This window comes from Carcharodon carcharias, chromosome 22 (assembly GCF_017639515.1).
Source record: "Carcharodon carcharias isolate sCarCar2 chromosome 22, sCarCar2.pri, whole genome shotgun sequence".
Taxonomy (NCBI): Eukaryota; Metazoa; Chordata; class Chondrichthyes; order Lamniformes; family Lamnidae; genus Carcharodon; species Carcharodon carcharias.
Window position 1 is genome coordinate 40,027,444 of NC_054488.1, and position 18,004 is coordinate 40,045,447.

At 44.1% G+C, this 18,004-nt stretch overlaps 1 protein-coding gene across 5 annotated transcripts in view; it reads left to right on the forward strand.

The window, feature by feature from the left end:
* Positions 1-14,559: 14,559 nt before the first annotated feature.
* The window catches only part of ccdc57 (coiled-coil domain containing 57), a 179,441-nt gene continuing 175,996 nt past the window's right edge, over positions 14,560-18,004 (forward strand). For all 5 annotated transcript variants that reach the window (XR_005946643.1, XR_005946644.1, XM_041217393.1 and 2 more), the window contains exon 1: positions 14,560-14,684. The gene's annotated coding sequence lies outside the window, so the exon portion shown is untranslated. The remainder of the gene's footprint in view (positions 14,685-18,004) is intronic.

An 18,004-nucleotide genomic window follows, 5' to 3' on the forward strand; every position in this document is an offset into this window, starting at 1 on the left:
GTCTTTATACGTCAGGAACTGTACTCAGTAAAGATTCCGCTGGGTCTTAGCGGCCATTGGCTTAAATTCAAAACCACTCCTACCTCATGCAGCTTCAGTATGTAGATGACGCTTGTGTGCGCGCTCACTCAGAAGCCGAGCTGTAGCTCATTGTCAACTCCTTCTCCAGAGCAAATCAGAAAATAGGTTTTTCACCAAGCACCTGGAAAACTAAAGTCCTCTTCCAAATAGGTCCCACAATAAAACATCCCCTGACAATTACATTTTTTAAAAGCAAAAAACTGCAGATGCTGGAAACCCAAAACAAAAATAAAAATACCTGGAAAAACTCAGCAGGTCTGAAAGCATCTGCGGAGAGGAACACAGTTAACGTTTAGAGTCCGTATGACTCTTCATCAGAACTAAAGAAATATAGAAGTGGTGAAATATAAGATGGTTTAAGGGGGTGGGACAGGTAGAGCTGGATAGAGGGCCAGTGATTGTGGAGGTTGCCAAAAGATGTCATAGACAAAAGGACAAAGGTATTGACGGTGGTGATATTAGCCAAGAAATGTGCTAATAGGTGACGTTAAGGGTAGAAAGCAGGATGAGCAAGGTACAGATAGCCCTAGTGGGGGTGGGGTTGGGGAAGGGATCAAAATTGGCTAAAAGGTAGAGATAAAACAATGGATGGAAATACATTTAAAAATAATGGAAATATGTGGGAAAAGAAAAATCTATATAAATTATTGGAAAAAAGGGGGATCAGAACAGGGTGGGGATGGAGGAGAGAGTTCATGATCTAAAGTTGTTGAACTCAATATTCAGTCCGGAAGGCTGTAAGGTGCCTAGTCGGAAGATGAGGTGCTGATCCTCCAGTTTGCGTTGAGCTTCACTGGAACAATGCAGCAGGCCAAGGACGGACATGTGGGCAAGAAAGCAGGATGGAGTGTTGAAATGGCAAGCAACAGGGAGGTCTGGGACATGCTTTTGGACAGACAGAAGGTGTTCCATAAAGTGGTTACCCAGTCTGTGTTTGGTCTCTCCAATGTAGAGGGAACCGCATTGGGAGGAACGAATGCGGTAGACTAAGTTGAGGGAAGTGCAAGTGAAGTGCTGCTTCATCTGAAAGGAGTGTTTGGGCCCTTGGACAGTGAGGAGAGGGGAAGTAAAAGGGCAGGTGTTGCACCTTCTGCGGTTACATAGGAAGGTGCCGTGGGAGGGGGTTGAGGTGTAGGAGGTGATGCAGAAGTGGACCAGGGTGTCCCAGAAGAAACGATCCCTGTGGCATGCCGCCAGGGGGGGTGAAGGGAAGATGTTTTTGGTGGTGGCTTCATGCTGGAATTGGCGGAAATGGCGGAGGATGATCCTTTGAATGCAGAGGCTGGTGGGGTGATCAGTGAGGACAAGGGGGACCCTATCATGGTTCTGGGAGGGAGAAGAAGGTGTGAGGGCGGATGCGTGGGAGATGGGCCAGACACGGTTGAGGGCCCTGTCAACCACCGTAGGTGGAAAACCTCGGTTAAGGAAGAAGGAAGACATGTCAGAGGAACTGTTTTTGAAAAGTGGCATCATCAGAACAGATACGACGGAGGCGAAGGAACTGAGAGAATGGGATGGAGTCCTTACAGGAAGCGGGGTGTGAGGAGCTGTAGTCGAGATAGCTGTGGGAGTCAGTAGGCTTGTAATGAATATTGGTGGACAGTCTTTCATCAGAAATTGAGACAGGGAGGTCAAGGAAGGGAAGGGAAGTGTCAGAGATAGACCATGTGAAAATTGGGGTGGAAATTGGAAGCAAAATCAATACATTTTTCCAGGTCCAGTTGAGAGCATGAAGCAGCACCGAAGCAGTCATCGATGTACTGGAGAAAGAGTTGTGGGAGGGGGCCGGAGTAGGACTGGAACATGGAATGTTCCAAATACCCCATAAAGAGGCAGGCATAACTGGGGCCCATGTGGGTACCCATAGCCACACCTTTTATTTGGAGGAAGTGAGAGGAGTTTAAGGAGAACTTGTTCAGTGAGAGAACAAGTTCAGCCAGTGGACGAGAGTAGTGGTGGATGGGGATTGTTTGGGCCTCTGTTTGAGGAAGAAGCGGAGAAGCGGATTACAATTTTTCTTTGTTTGCAGCGTGTGGGCGTTGCTGGCTGGGCCAGCATTTATTGCCTGTCCCTAATTGCCCTGGAGAAAGTGGTGGTGAGCTGCCTTCTTGAATCGCTGCTACTCATGTGATGTAGGTACACACACACAGTGCTGTTAAGGAGGGAGTTCCAGGATTTTGATCCAGTGACAGCGAAGGAACAGTGATATAGTTCCAAGTCAGGATGGTATGTGGCTTGGAGGGGAACTTGCAGGTGGTGGTGTTCCCATGCGTCTGCTGCCCTTGTCCTTCTAGGTGGTAGAGGTTGCAGATTTGGAATGGCGAGATCCTGGAAAATGTGGACCATTTTCCATATTTTGGGAGCCTCCTCTTGACGAAGGCAGATATGGGTGACAACATTCATCATTGCCTCCATTGTGCCAGCTCAGCAGTTGGCCAACTGAGGGAAAGAGGACTAGGATATCAAACCCAAGACTAAAGTCATGGTTTACCATGCAGCAGTGATCACTGTGCTCCTATATGTTTCTTGGATGACCTACAGCAGGCACCTCAAAACACTGGGGAAGTACCATCAGTGATTCCTTCGTAAGATCCTCCAAATCCAGTGGCAAAGAAGGTGGTCCGACAGCAACATCCTCTCCCAAGCCCAGCATCGAGGTACTAATCATTCAAAACCAGTTCAGCTTGGTGGGACATGTCGTTCTTATGCCTGACAACAGACTCCCAAAGCAACTGCTTTACTCGGTCATGGCAGGAGACTCCCAGGAGGACAGCTAGAAATGCTTTAGGGATGTCCTCAAAGCATCCCTGAAGAGGTCAAACATACTCAGCGACTCATAGGAGACCCTGGTTTGTGCCCCACCAAAATGAAGAAGGGTCATTCAGGAAGGCACCAAATACCAAGAGATTTTGTTGGGAATGTGCAGGCACGAAGTCAAAGGATCAGAGGGAGCACATAAACCTCCAAACAAGCCATTTACCCAACACTTTAAGTGCCACCTGCCCCACATGCAACAGAGTCTGCAGATCACGCATTGGGTTTATCAGCTATTTCAGAACCCATTGAATTGGAGTGGGAGCAAATCATCCTGGATCTCAAAGGACAGCCTAAGAAGAGGCTTTCTTTACTCCCAATGCTATATATCATATCAGAGGTCCTTGTATTAATTGCAATTGCATTTATTAACAACAAATGCCAGCCATTCATTTGAATGGGTGAGAAAAATACTTTAGAAGGTGCCAAAAAATGTAGGCCAAGTTTTCGCCATCACAGCAACTTGCATTTATGTAGCACATTAATATAGTAATATGTCCAAGCAGGTCAAATAACCCCCAAGAGCTTGTTCCCACCACCCCCCAATTCGCCCATATCAGAAAGATCAATCAAAATAGAACAACAGTAAAATACTGCCAGTGCTGGAAATACTCAGCAGGTCAGGCAGCATCCGTGGAGAGAGAAAAACAGCTACATTTTTCAGATTGATGTCCTTCATTAGGTTTGGGAAGAGTTAGAGGTGTCATAGGTTTTAAATGTGATAAGGGCTGGTAGGCATAAAACAAAAGGCAAGGCCTGTGATAGGGTGGATGTCAGAAAAAATTAAAAAAGTCAATGGTACAAAGCCAAAGGAAGCAGTAATGGGACAAGTAAAGAACCAAAAAATGTGTCTAGAGGAGGTGTGAATCGCAGAATGGTGAAGAGCTGCTGTCTGAAAGAAAAACAAGGGAGTAAAACCAAAACCAACAAAGAAAAGAGAAACAAAATGGGGCAGAGGTTACATTCTGAAATTGTTGAACTTAGTGTTGAGTCTGGAAGGCTGTAAAGTATCTAAATGAAAGTTGAGGTGCTTGTCCTCAAACTTCTGCTGAGGTTTATTGGAATACTGCAGGGAGAGGCCGAGGACAGAGAGGTCAAAGTGGGAGCAAGGTCGAGAATTAAAAGAGCAGGGAACCAGAAGCTTAAGGGCATACTTGTGACTGAATGGAAGTGTTTATGTGCGTTTTGTCTTCCCAGTGAAATTGGAATGTGTTGGCAGAAATATATGTGGTAACTCCAAAGCATGCTGTCTGTGTCTACTGCTATGCCACGTATTTGAGGTACCATCTCAGGTAAAGCTACCTGGGTCTGACTAAGTCAGTGCCTTAGGATGCCAAGGTTTAAAGGGAAAATGTGCTATGTTCTACATAAAGCCTCCAGACAACATCTGCTACTCAGCCAACACTGCCGAAAGCTATCAAGGTCATCATGACACTCAATTTTTATGCTTTTTAGCTTCTTCTAGACTCCAGCTGGGTAAAATATCCCCCCAGTGAAGCAAGTTGGTGACTGACACCTTCATCACACTTGCCACTGAAAAGCAGCATTGTAAGAATGTTTTACAGTTCTATCGTACTGCTGGCTTTGCATGAGTACGAAGATATAATGCTGACCTAAATGGATAGGAAGGAGTTTTACTCTCTCAATGTCCAACTGGACTGTCATTACCAAAACAGAATAATGCTGGTCAATGCCTGGCTTCTGAGCAGTTTCCATGCTGCACCTATTTTATTTTACCAATCATCAGTGACAATTCTATTTGAAGGAGAAGGTAAAGTGGATCCACAAAGGCCCTAGCAGTCAAAAGGACAGAGCCTGAACGGCAATAAGAGGTCCAGTGAACCAGCAAAATCATTGCTGGCCATGTCATCTATAGCATTTTTGATAGCTAGATGGATGGCAAAGTGTTTACAGGACCCATTTCTAGGATCATTACCCTGTATTTTATGTTCCATAATTTGCCCTATATAAAGGTGTAACTCTAAAGGAAGAAGCTCAGAATCCAAAAAAGTACTATATGTGGAAGAGAGACAATGAAAATGAGAGAATAGCTCCCCAACATCACACCCTGGAAGTCTGATGCACCGTGCATACATACACATTTAACTAAGTGCCTGGGATGCCAGCTTAACAACCCTCTTGTCCACATGTGCCATGTAAAACAGTCAAAACATCTCTTCAACATCATTTTCTGTACCTTCTCTACTAAGCTCAATACTCATATTTTACTGTATACATTATTACTGTTTACATTATTCTGCAAAATCACAGAGACATTCCAAGCACAATTACAAATCAAGTGCATGAAAATTGAATCAATTAGTTGATGTGTGAGTGATGTCCATGCTTTGTCATGGTGCTTGGCCTAACAGATTCCATGTGATATTGTACATTTTACTCACTTATTCCCTAATAGGAGGAGTATGTGTATCAGTTGGTTGTAATGTTTCACTGAAAGCCTGTTGGGATTCTGGTGGCCTTGGAACTCCTGGCTGTCCATTACAAGGACTCTTCTGTGAGCCAATCATGTCTGGCAGTGTGATGATTGACTGATGTTGCCTGATTCCAGGTACCTCCTCCTATGCTTGATATATCAGGTACTTTTGGTTGATGGGAGCTAAACGTCAATACCATAGGTTCTCTTCTTGGTTCCATACTATAAGGTTTACAATCCCTGCCTTAGAACATATCACTCTCTAAATTCTACAGCACCTTTACTTAGTAAACACTTGGATTTGCCTGCTTAATATATTGAATGCTTACCTGCCTTCCAGTTCATTAATTTAATACCATTGTATAAGGAGCTTATTGTTTCTCCATTTTCGTTGATTAACCCAGTGTGTGGGAAACTAGCAATTGTCATCAAACAAACTGCAGCATTTTCTCCCAACAAATATTTCATCATGCACAGTTGATTCCTGAACAGCACAATAAGAGAACTTTCTCGAGAATTTACTGTCTGTTGCACAGGGGGGAGGTGGTGCTGGTGTTGGTGGTGTAGTGGTATTGTCACTGTACTGGTAATCCAGAGACCAAGAGTAATGCCACGGATTCATATCCCACCATGGTAGTCCAATGATGACCACAAAACCATTATTGATTATCACCATTGTCACTAATGTCCTTTAGAGAAGGAAATCTAATATCGTCATCTGGTTTGGCCTACTTTGACTCCAGATCCACTCTTAAATGCCCTCTAGCAAGACACTGAGTTGAATCAAACTGCTACAAAAAAAGCCAATAAAAAGGAATGAAACCAGACAAATCATCTGGCATTGACCTAGGCACTGGAAATGACGACAGCAAACTGTCGACCCTGCAAAGTCCTCCTCACTCACATCTGGGGGCTTGTGTCAAAATGGGGAGAGCTGTCTCACAGACTAGCCAAGCAATAGCCTGACATAGTCATTCTCATACCTTACAGATCATGTCCCAGATGCCACCATCACCATCCCTGAGGCGGTGGCACAGTGGTGTACAGTCGGGAGGGAGTTGCTCTGGGAGTCCTCAACATCGACTCCAGCCCCCATGAAGTCTCCTGGCATCAGGTCCAACATGAGCAATGAAAACCTCCTGCTGATTACCATGTACCACCCCCTCAGCTGATGGGCCAGTACTCCTCCATGTTGAACACCACTTGGAGGAAGCACTGAGGTGTCAAGGGCACAGAATGTACTTCAATGTCCATCAGCAAGAGTGGCTCAGTAGCACCGCCACAGACTGAGTTCCTAAAGGACATAGCTAGGACTGTGGCAGGTGGTGAGGGAAAAATGTACTTGACCTCATCCTCACCAACTAGCCAGTCGCAGATGCATTTGTCCATGACTGTATCGATAGGAGTGACCATCGCACAGTCCTTGTGGAGATGAAGTCCCATCTTCACATTGAGGATATCCTCCATCGTGTTTTGTGGCACTACTACTGTGCTAAATGGGATAGACTTCAAACAGATCTAGCAACTCAAGACTGGGCATCTATGAGGCGCTGTGGGCCATCAGCGGCAGCAGAATGGTACTCAGCCACAATCTGTAAACTCATGGCCCAATATATCCTCCACTTTACCATTAATACCAAGCAGGGGATCAACTCTGGTTCAATGAAGAGTGCAGGAGGGCATGCCAGGAGCAGCACAGGAATACGTAAAAATGAGATGTCAACCTGGTGAAGCTATAACACAGGACTACTTGTATGCCAAACAGCATAAACAGCAAGTTATAGACAGAGATAAAGTGATTCCACAACCAACGCATCAGATCTAAGCTCTGCAGTCCTGCCACATTCAGTCATGAATGGTGGTGGACAATTAAACAGCTCACTGGAAGTAGAGGCTCCACAAATATCCCCATCCTCAATGATGAAGGAGCCCAGCATATCAGTGCAAAAGATAAGGCTGAAGCATTCACAACAATCTTCAGCCAGAAGGGCAGAGTGAATGATCCATTTTGGCCTCCTCCGGAGTTTCTCAGCATCACTGATGCTAGTCTTCAGCCAATTCGATTTGCTCCATGTGATATCAAGAAACAGCAGAAGCCTCTGGATACTTCAAAGGCTATGGGCCCTGACAATGTTCCAGCAATAGTACTGAAGATTTGTACTCCAGAACTTGCAGCACCCCTAACCAAACTGTTCCAGGTACAGCTACAACACCAGCATCTACCCAGCAATGTGGAAAATTGCCCAGGTATGTGCTTTCCACAAAAAGCAAGACAAATCCAACCTGGCCAATTACCACCCATCAGTCTACTCTCGATCATCAAGGTGATGGAAGGGGTCATCAACAGTGCTATCAAGCAGCATTTGCTTAGCAATAACTTGTTTACTGATGCTCAGTTTGGGTTCCTCCAGGGTCACTCAGCTCCTGACCTCAGCCTTGGTTCAAACATAGACAAAAGAGCTGAACTCCAGAGGTGAGAGTGACTGCCATTGACATCACAGCTGCATTTGACCAAGTGTAGCATCAAGGAATCCTAGCAAAACTGAAGTCAGTGGGAATCGGGGGGAAACTCTCTGCTGGTTGGGGCCATTACTAGCATAAAAGAAGATGGTTGTGGTTGTTGGAGGTCAATTATCTCAGTTCCAGGATATCACTGCAAGAGGAGAGGTTCCTCAGGATAGTGCCCTAGGCCCAACCATATCCAGCTGCTTCATCAATGACCTTCCTTCCATTATAAAGTCAGAAATAGGGATGTTTGCTGATGATTGCACAATGTTCAGCACCATTCGTGACTCCTCAGATACTGAAGCAGTGCATGTCTAAATGCAGCAAGACCTGGGCAATATCCAGGCTTGGGTTGACAAGTGGCAAGTGAACCATAGAAACCATTAAAAAGTTGCAGTGCAGAAAGAGGCCATTCAGCCCATCATGTCTGTGTTGACCAGAAAGAGAAAAAAGAAACCAACTGCTAATTTTAATCCTTTTTTCTAGCACCTGGTCTATAGCCTTGCAGGTTACAGCACTTAGATGCAGATTCAGGTACCTTTTAAATGAGTTGAGCATTTCAGCCTCAACCACCAGACACCCACCATTCTCTGGATTAAAAAGTTCTTCCTCATGTCCCCTCCAATCCTTCTACCAAACACCTTAAATCTATGCCCCCTGGTAACTGACCCCTCAGCTAAGGGAAACAAGTTTTTCTGTCTACTTTATCTAGTCCCCTCATAATTTCATACACCTCAATCAAGCCACCCCCTCTGTTCTATCCAATCTCTCCTCATAGCTGCAATTTTCAAGCCCTGGCAACATTCTTGTAAATCATGCCACACCAGTGCCAGGCAATGACCATCTCCAACAACGGAGAATCTAACCATCACCCCCTTGACATTCAATGGCATTACCATCACTGTATCCCCCACTATCAACATCCTGAGGGTTACCATTGGCCAGAAACTTAACTGGACTTCCCACAGAAATACTGTGGCTACAAGAGCAGGTCAGAGGCTAGGAATCCTGTGTGAGTAACTCAGCTCCTGACTCCTCAAAACTTGTCCATCATCTACAAGGCACAAGTTAGGAGTGTGATGGAATACTCACCACTTGCCTGGATGAGTGCAGCTCCAACAACACTCAAGAAGCTTGATACCATCCAGGACAAAGAAATCCACTTAATCACTACCCCGTCCACAAACATTCACTCCCTCCACCACCAATGAACTGTAGCTGCAGTATGTACCATCAACAAGATGCACTGCCGAAACTCACCAAGTCTCCTCAGGCAGCACCTTCCAAACCCAGGACCACTACCATCTAGAAGGACAAGGGCAGCAGGCACATGGAAACACCACCACCTGGAAGTTCCCCTCCAAGCCACTCATCATTCTGACTTGGAAATATATCACTGTTCCTTTGCTGTCGCTGGGTCAAATTCCTGATACTCCGTCCCTAACAGCACTGTGGGTGTACCTGCGCCACAATGACTGCAACGGTTCAAGAAGTCAGGTCATCACCACCCTCTCAAGGGCAATTAGGAATGGGCAATAAATTCTGGCCTAGACAGCGACGCCCTCATCCCATAAATGAATTTAAAAAAACATTGCATTCCCATGCAGCCACCATGGAGGAAAAACATGATTGGAGTTAGGTTGTTTCAAAGGCTTAGCCCTCTTGGTTTAAAGCTGGGTTCCCTATCTGAGGGTTAACTGTGGGTTTTAGAAAGTTTTTTATGCTGTCACTGCTGCTGGTTTACTCGTGATTTTGCTGTTTTCAACTTAGAGGCTATATCTCCTACACGGTAGGCCAGGAAATCTCAGGTGTTCTGTGAGTTCAGCAGATTTCTCAACACCAGTTGTCAGAATTATGTTTGCCTGTATTTGTTAATCTACTGATGCATTTGACTGATTTATCTTTTTCCATCAACCTGTGAATTAGTCAGGTGGACTGCACCCACAGTGACTAACACCTGACCAGAACTGAATGCACCCACATTTGGTTTTTGTCTCTTGCAGGCATGTGTCCTGGCAGAATTTAGCACCCAGAAGCAAAGGAGGAAAGTCCACTGTTGCTATAAGCCTCAGAGGCCTGCAGCAGCTGTAAAAAGTGGAAGTATTTTTGCTGCAGCCAGACGACCTCCAATACTAATCCTATGCCATTTTCTTACTTTAAAAAAACACTTATATTTGTGCTGTTGTGTTCCTCCAATTGGAGAGGTGCTTGATTTCAACCCTAAAGTCCTTTTCTACTGAGATTGCATCAAAATGGAAAAATTGGAGGGGAATGTACAGGAAAATGAGGCATGATGGCAATTCACCATCTAATTTTTCCTCCCTCTCCTCAGGCTGTTTTCTCTCTGTATTTACCAGCGCTTCAAAAGCTGTAATGATCTGCTGTGTGGGAAATTGGCACCAGCCTGCTGTATCTCTGTTCTGTCACAAATGCATGTTTTTAATATATACATTATTGCTTCCTTCTTCATATAGCAAGGAGACAGGTCCTGAATCCATCCCAGCCAGATTGAGCTGTTGGCACCAATCTGATCTACACTGGTCATCTTGCCAACTGAACCAACTGGCCCCCCCCAACATACACTTTTACATGCATGCTGTAACCTGGCACAATGGATAGTGATGGTAGAGGCTCTGCTTTTCTTTCCATCACATAGCTGACCTAGAATCTCTCCTGCTCTTACCGCCTGCCATTGGTATATATCGGAAGGATTTACAAGTTGATCCTCAACCTGTTTGGCCACATTATGAATGTACCTTGCTTGGCCATCAGATCCTAGAGTGGAATCTGAACTTGGAGCTTCTGGTTCAGAGGCAGGGATGCTTCCCATGGCACCACAAGACCTCCATCTTTGGGACTATCCATTCATAATTCTAACATGCTCCAGAAAATTATCCCATAATTTTTTCTGTTGAGAAAAAGAAGCCCCAATTTTTCAAACATTTCTTCAAACTTCCATTCCCTTATACCAGGCATCACCCTAATGAATCTGCGTTCTACTCAGTATTGCCTCAGCATCCTTCATATAGTGTGAAGCCCAAATTCACACAGGCATTCTAACTGTGATTCTATTTAAGTGTATATGTACCTTATAGGAACCATATATATATATATATACATATGTATATATGACTAAGGCATAAATATCTATAACTCTTGCTATAAGACCCAATATTTCATTAGCTTTATGTCCTTATCCACTTGAGGCAGTGTTTTAAATGTCTTCTGAACCTGAAGACCCAAATCCTTTGTTTTTCACATCACCCAGCTTCCTCCCATTAAAAGTTTTTTTTTAACCAAAATATACCACCTCACACTCAGACTGTGAAATTCTATTTGCCATTTGTGACCCATTCCACAATATCCCCTTGCAGTTTCCTTTGATCCCCAGGATGATTTACCATGCTGCTATTTTAATACTGTCCACAAATTTGGACACCATTCCCTCTAGCCACACTGGAACTAAGTGCTAAGATGTACACCCAACTGAGTCACTTCTGGCTTCTCATTCTCTCATTGTCAGAAAATACCTGGTTTTAATGTGGCTTTTCCTTCACAATATAATATCATTAAGAACTCACAACATGGGGAAATCTTGGGTGCTGATCCACATTCCATATGTGAGCTACTGTATCATTATATCACAAAGGAAGATGATATTATGCTACATTACAGTATATTTAAACCATTATAAACTATAAGCAAACAGGGTTTAGACTTGACTTAATGTTTTTTAAAGTCAATTGCCAGTGATTAACATTTAATTAACATTTATACCAAATGAAAAATCAATTTAAGTAATTTTAAAAAGTTAATTTACTATTCTGTTCTAACTCTAAAAGAGAAATCCTTGGCTTGATTGCCCACTTCCTATAATTCTGTTCTCCTCTCTTAGTCATTGAATTATGCTGAGGTACAATTTCACAGGTGCTTTCAAGTATTTCTTCATGTGTGAGTCAAAGTAGTGAATTTTGGCATCGATTTAATTAGAGATCTTTCAGCTAAACTCATTCTTATCTTCACTCAATATCCATACATACATTCATTCCAGCAAGGGACACTGGCTAGTGAACAAGAACTGGGAACACTGCCTTGTATTCCCTGCTCTAATTCCGAGGCACTGAAGCAATAGCAGCATTTTTATTGTCAACCCACCTGAGATAAACTAACTCAAAACTAATTGGGAATAAAACCATGGATCTTCTATTTGCATGGCTTAGGTAGACAATTCCTTTACCAAGTGAACTGGGGAAAATCTGTGTTTATTTTTTATGTTATATATAAAAGAAAGTCAGAAAGTAAAATGTTACTGACAAAGAAGAAATGCCCACGTAATAATTCAATGATCTATTTAAATAAGGAAAGAACTTGCATTTATATAGTGCTTTTCACAACATTAAGGTGCCCCAAATGCTTTGATGTTAATTAAACCTCTAAAGTGTGGTCACAGTTTTGGTGTGTGAAATGTGGCAGTCAGTTTGCACACAGCAGGTCCCACAAATAGCAATGAGATGATGATTAGATGATCTGTTGTTTTATAACAATATTGACCAGGTATGATCCCCGTATCTCTTTCAAATAGTGTCTTCTACATCCACTGAGGGCAGATTGGACCTGAGATGGGTTAAAGTCTCATCTAAAAGACACCACCAGTAACCTTCTAACTTGAAAATAACAGCTGCTACTGAGTCAAGGTTGATTCCTAATTACCCATTCCTTTTTATTACTTTTATGCCACAACTTGCATTTTTCCTCCTCTGGAAAACGTCTGTTGTTGCAAATACAAATGTATGCAAAAGCAAAATACTACAGGTGCTGGAAAACAGAAATAAAAACAAAATGCTGGAAATACCGAATACTGAGCAGGCCAGGCAGCATCTGTGGAGAGGGAAACAGAGTTATCCTTCCAGGTCAATGATCTTTCGTCAGGACTCACAAATATTTGGAAATTATTTATTTCTATCTGTGCATTATGGCATATTATGCTTCAGGAGACAATTTTTGATAATGTTTAGCAATATGAGTAGAAGTTCGTAGCAAAAGGTTGTTGAAGATGACGCCCTTTCGTGACTTCCATGGCATGTGTCCCTTTGCTAATATTAATCACATCCTTTCTACAGGTGGAACTCCTAATTTTTGTCTTTGTATTTCTCACTCACTGAATGCAAGTTCTTTCTTTCTAAAATCTTCCTATTTTTCACTACAAAGCTTTGCAAGTCAGGTGTATCCATTTGGTCTATTTCGTTTATTACATTGTCTGGTTTTAAGTTACTTTTCTTGTTCCTGGTATGTAATACCTCGGTCTCCCTCTTATTGTGAAATAGGAATGACGCTACATTGTATGACGTACATTCTAGGAAACTGATTAGAAGGAAATACCCAATGGTTGTAAATGAATTGCATTTTCCTATTATAGTAAAAGAAATTTCATTACACTATGACTCAGTGGAAAGCATACAGGAATCCACATTCCCTTTTCCTTCGCCATAACCCAATCAATAAATTTCGAAAGAAAGACTAATTAGAACAAAGATACACTTGCTTCCATTCGGTGCCTGTTTCTCGTGCTCGTAAAATGAACCTGCATTTATTCGGGGCGGGGGGGGGGCCCAGAAAAAAGAAGTTCATTTCAGCGAGGTTCTGATGAAAGTTTACCGAACGAAAGCGTTAACTGTTTCTCTCAGCATGAATGCTACGTTGTCCGTTTATGTTTGAGGTTAAATGATGGATGGTTACCAGACATGAGTAGCCTAGAGGTCGCGCATGTGATTGGGTAATGTGCATTCTGTTTCAAACATATATTCACAAAGTAAGAAATAATATCCCTGTTATGTGTATTCTTTTTCACATATATGTTCACAAAGAAATAATATCCCGGTTATGTGTATTCTTTTTCACACATAGATTCACGAAGTCAGAAATAATATCCAGGTTTTATATGAGATCCCACTTGCAGACCATACTGGGCGAATGCAAACGAGCTAATGCTTGTTTCTCACGCATTCTTCGCTATGAAGATGTTAAGTATTTCTGGAATCGGACTCTCACTACCAAAGGGCCCATTGTTAGGAAATCTGGACCCGAAACAAAAACGTGTAAATGCATGAAGTGCCTTTTCATCAATCAGCAGTCTTTGTTTTTTTTTAATTATTATTCTGGGATCCTCCAGCATGTCTTTGTTGTTGCAGAGACTGGGGTCACACTCTGAATACGTGCAGATCGGCAGCTCCCTCTGAATGGTTCAATACAAACAATCTGAGCTTTAGGAAGGAGGGAGGGAGGGAGCTTGCTTTAGCTTCACTCCTCCCCTCGCCGGCTCCATCACGCAGGGGATGTGATATTCTGAAAATCCAGCGCCGGCCACTATCCAACCACTGTCTCTGCGATCTTAAGAAGCTCCTGCGAGGCTGATCGTAAAATAAAATGCATTTCCACTGAGAGAATCATTGTGGACCGGGATCAATGAGAAGATTTTTTTAAAAAAAGGATGGGGGTGGGGGGGTGGTGGTGGGCAGAATCTCTCAGCACTCTTGCTATTTGTTTTCAGTGTGTTCTGTGTTTATTCCATTTAAAAAAAAATAACAAAAATTAACCTTGCAAATAAATGCTGAACCGTTGCCGGTGCCACAAATCCTCTTCCTGCCCTAGGAGAGGAGAGAGAGGGGGAGGGGGACAAGGATCGCGGTTACGCCGGATCCGGAGGGAATTGACTGCGACACCGTCACCATGACAACGGGAAACCAGCGGCCTATTTCAGCGGGCTTGTGACCACCCTTCCCCACCTCCCCCTCCCCAGCAGAAGGATAAAAGCAAAGCGGTCGAACTACAGCCCGGCAGGTGGGCGAGAGAGGTAAGTTTGGAAAGTGAGTTCTGGGGAAGCTGGTTTGGAGGTGCTGCAGCCTCAGCTTCCTGAAAGGTTCACATTGATAAGAATCACTAGCGAGTTCTAGTTCTGACCCTCAATATCACTGAAACTTAAGGTGCAAACTGTTCATTTTTTATTAGCGTCTGTTTAAAAATTTTATTCAACAATAATCTCGAGGTGCTCGACGATCATTTGTCCTTCCAGTCTCAGTTTGCTCCCTTGAAGACATGTTGACTGCACAGGCTGCATGACAGTTGTCATCATATATATGTGTTCAGTAATCTCCTAGCAGCATGAATAAACCAGGATAAAGTGACTGCATCTCAGCAATCAACATCCTGGGCATTACCATTGACCAGAAACCGAACTAGCCATATAAACCACTCTAACCTGTCTCCATCTGAACTTACTGCACTCCGTTCTCTCAGGCCCAACCCTGACTTTGTTATCAAACCTGCTGACAAGAGTGGTGCTGTTGTTGTCTGGCATACTGACCTCTACCTCGCAGAGGCTGAGTGCCAACTTCCAGACACTTCCTCCTACCTCCCGCTGGACCATGACCCCACCAACGAACATCAAACCATTGTTTCCAGGACTATCACTGACCTCATCTCCTCTGGAGATCTTCCCTCCACAGCTTCCAACCTCATAGTCTCCCAAGCTCGGACAGCCCGCTTCTACCTCCTCCCCAAAATCCATAAACAGGACTGTCCTGGTAGACCAATCATGTCAACCTGTTCCTGTCCCACGGAACTCATTTCTTTCTTTCTAGACTCTGTTTTCTCTCCCCTTGTCTCTTCCCACCTACATCTACGATTCCTCTGATGCCCTACATCATATCAACAATTTCCAGCTCCCTGGCCCCAACTGCCTCCTCTTCACCATGGACATCCAATCCCTCTACAACTCCATCAGGATGGTCTCAGGGCTCTCCGCTTCTCCTTGAACAATCCCCATCCACCACAACTCCCCTCTGACTCGCTGAACATGTTCTCTTACTGAACAATTTCTCCTTAAACTCATCTCACTTCCTCTAAATAAGAGGTGTGGCTGTGGGTACCCGCATGGGCCCCGGTTCTGCCCGTCTCTTTATGGGGTATGTGAACATTCCTTGTTCCAGTCCTACTCGGGCCCTCTCCAACAACTCTTTCTCCGGTATATTGATGACTCTTTCGTCCTGTTTCTTGCTCTCGTCTGGATCTGGAGAAATTTATTAATTTTGCTTCCAATTTCCACCCTCCATCACTTTCACATGGTCCATCACTGATGCTTCCCTTCCCTTCCTTGACCTCTCTATCTCAATTTCTGGTGATAGACTTGTCCACCAATATTCATTACAAGCCCACCAATTCCCACAGCTACCTCAACTACAACTCCTCATACCCTGCTTCCTGTAAGGACTCCATCCCATTCTTTCAGTTCCTTCGCCTCCGTCGCATCTGTTCCGATGATGCCACTTTCCAAAACAGTGCTCCTGACATGTATTCCTTCTTCCTTAACTGAGGTTTCCTGCCTATGGTGTTGACAGGGCCCTCAATTGTGTCCGACCCATCTCCTGGGCCTCTTCCCTTACACCTTCCTCTCCCTCCCAGAACCACGATAGGGTCCCCTTTGTCCTCACTTTTCAGCCCACCAGCTTTCGCATTCAAAGGATCATTCTCCGCCAACTCCAGCATGATGCCACCGCCAAACACATCTTCCCTTCAACGCCTGCTCAGCATTCTGTAAGGACTGTTCCCTCCGGAACACCCTGGTCCAGTCCTCCATCACCCCCAACACCTCAACCCCCTCCCATGGTACCTTCCCGTGCAATCCCTCCTCCTCATTGTCCAAGGGCTCAAACACTCCTTTGAAGTGAAGCAGTGCTTCACTTGCATTTCCCTCAATTTGGTCTACTGTACTCGATGCTCTCAACATGGTCTCTTCTACATTGACGACACAAAACACAGCCTGGGTGACCGCTGTGCGGAATGCCTTCGGTCTGTCTGCAAGCATAACCCAGACCTCCTTGTCGCTGGCCATTTCAACGCACCGCCCTGCTCTTGTGCCCACATGTCTGTCCTTGGCCTGCTGCAATGTTCCAGTGAAGCTCAACACAAACTGTAGGAACAGGACCTCATCTTCTGATTAGGCACTTTACAGCCTTCCGGACTTAACACTGAGTTCAACAACTTCAGATCATGAACTCTCCCCTCCATCCTCACCCCTAATTGATCCCCTCTTTTCAAATATTTATTTTTTTTATTTTTATATATTTTCCCCACCTATTTCTGTTACTATTATTTTTAAAATTTATTTCCATTCATTGTTTTATCCCCACCTTTTAGCCTATTTCGATCTTTTTTCCCACACCATCCCCTCCCGCCATCTCACCCCCACCAGGGCCATCTGTCTCTTGCTCATCCTGTTTTCTACTCTTAATGTCACCATTAGCACCTCCTTTAGCCAGTATCACCACCATCAACACTCCTTTGACCTTTGGTTCAAGACATATTTCGCAACCTCTCCTTTGCCTCCACCTATCGCTAGCTTTCTACCCAGCTTCACCTGTCCCACCCCCCCTTAAACAGTATATATTTCACCACATTTTTACCTCTCTTTAGTTCTGACGAAGAGTCATATGGACTCGAAACGTTAACTCTGTCTTACTCTACACATGCTGTCAGACCTGTTGAGTTTTTCCAGCAATTTTTGTTTTTGTTAGCCATATAAATGTTGTGGCTACAAGAGCAGGTCAGAGGCTAGGAATCCTGCAACGAGTAACTCACCTCCTAACTCCCCAAAGCTTGTACACCATCTGCAAAGCACAGGTCAGGAATGTGATGGAATACTCTCCGTTTGCCTGAATGAATTCAGGTCCCACAACACTCGAGAAGCTTGACACCATCCAGGACAAAGCAGCCTGCTTGATTGGTGCCCCATCCACATACATTCACTCCCTCCACCACCAACGCACAGTGGCAGCAGTGTGTACAATCTACAAGGTGCAATGCAAGAATTCACCAAGACAGCACCTTCCAAACCCACAACAGCTACCATCTAGAAGGACAAGGGCAGCAGACACATGGGAATACCACAACCTGGAAGTTCCCCTCCAAGCCACTCACCATCCTGACTTGAAACGTATCACAGCAAAATACTGCGGATGCTGGAAATTGGAAATAAAAACAGAAAATGCTGGAAAACTCAGCAGGTCTGACAGCATCGGTGGAGAAAAAAAGAGTTAAAGTTGCGAGTCTGTATGACCCTTCATCAAACTGAAAAAGGGTCATATGGATTCAAAGTGTTAACTCTGTTTCTCTCTT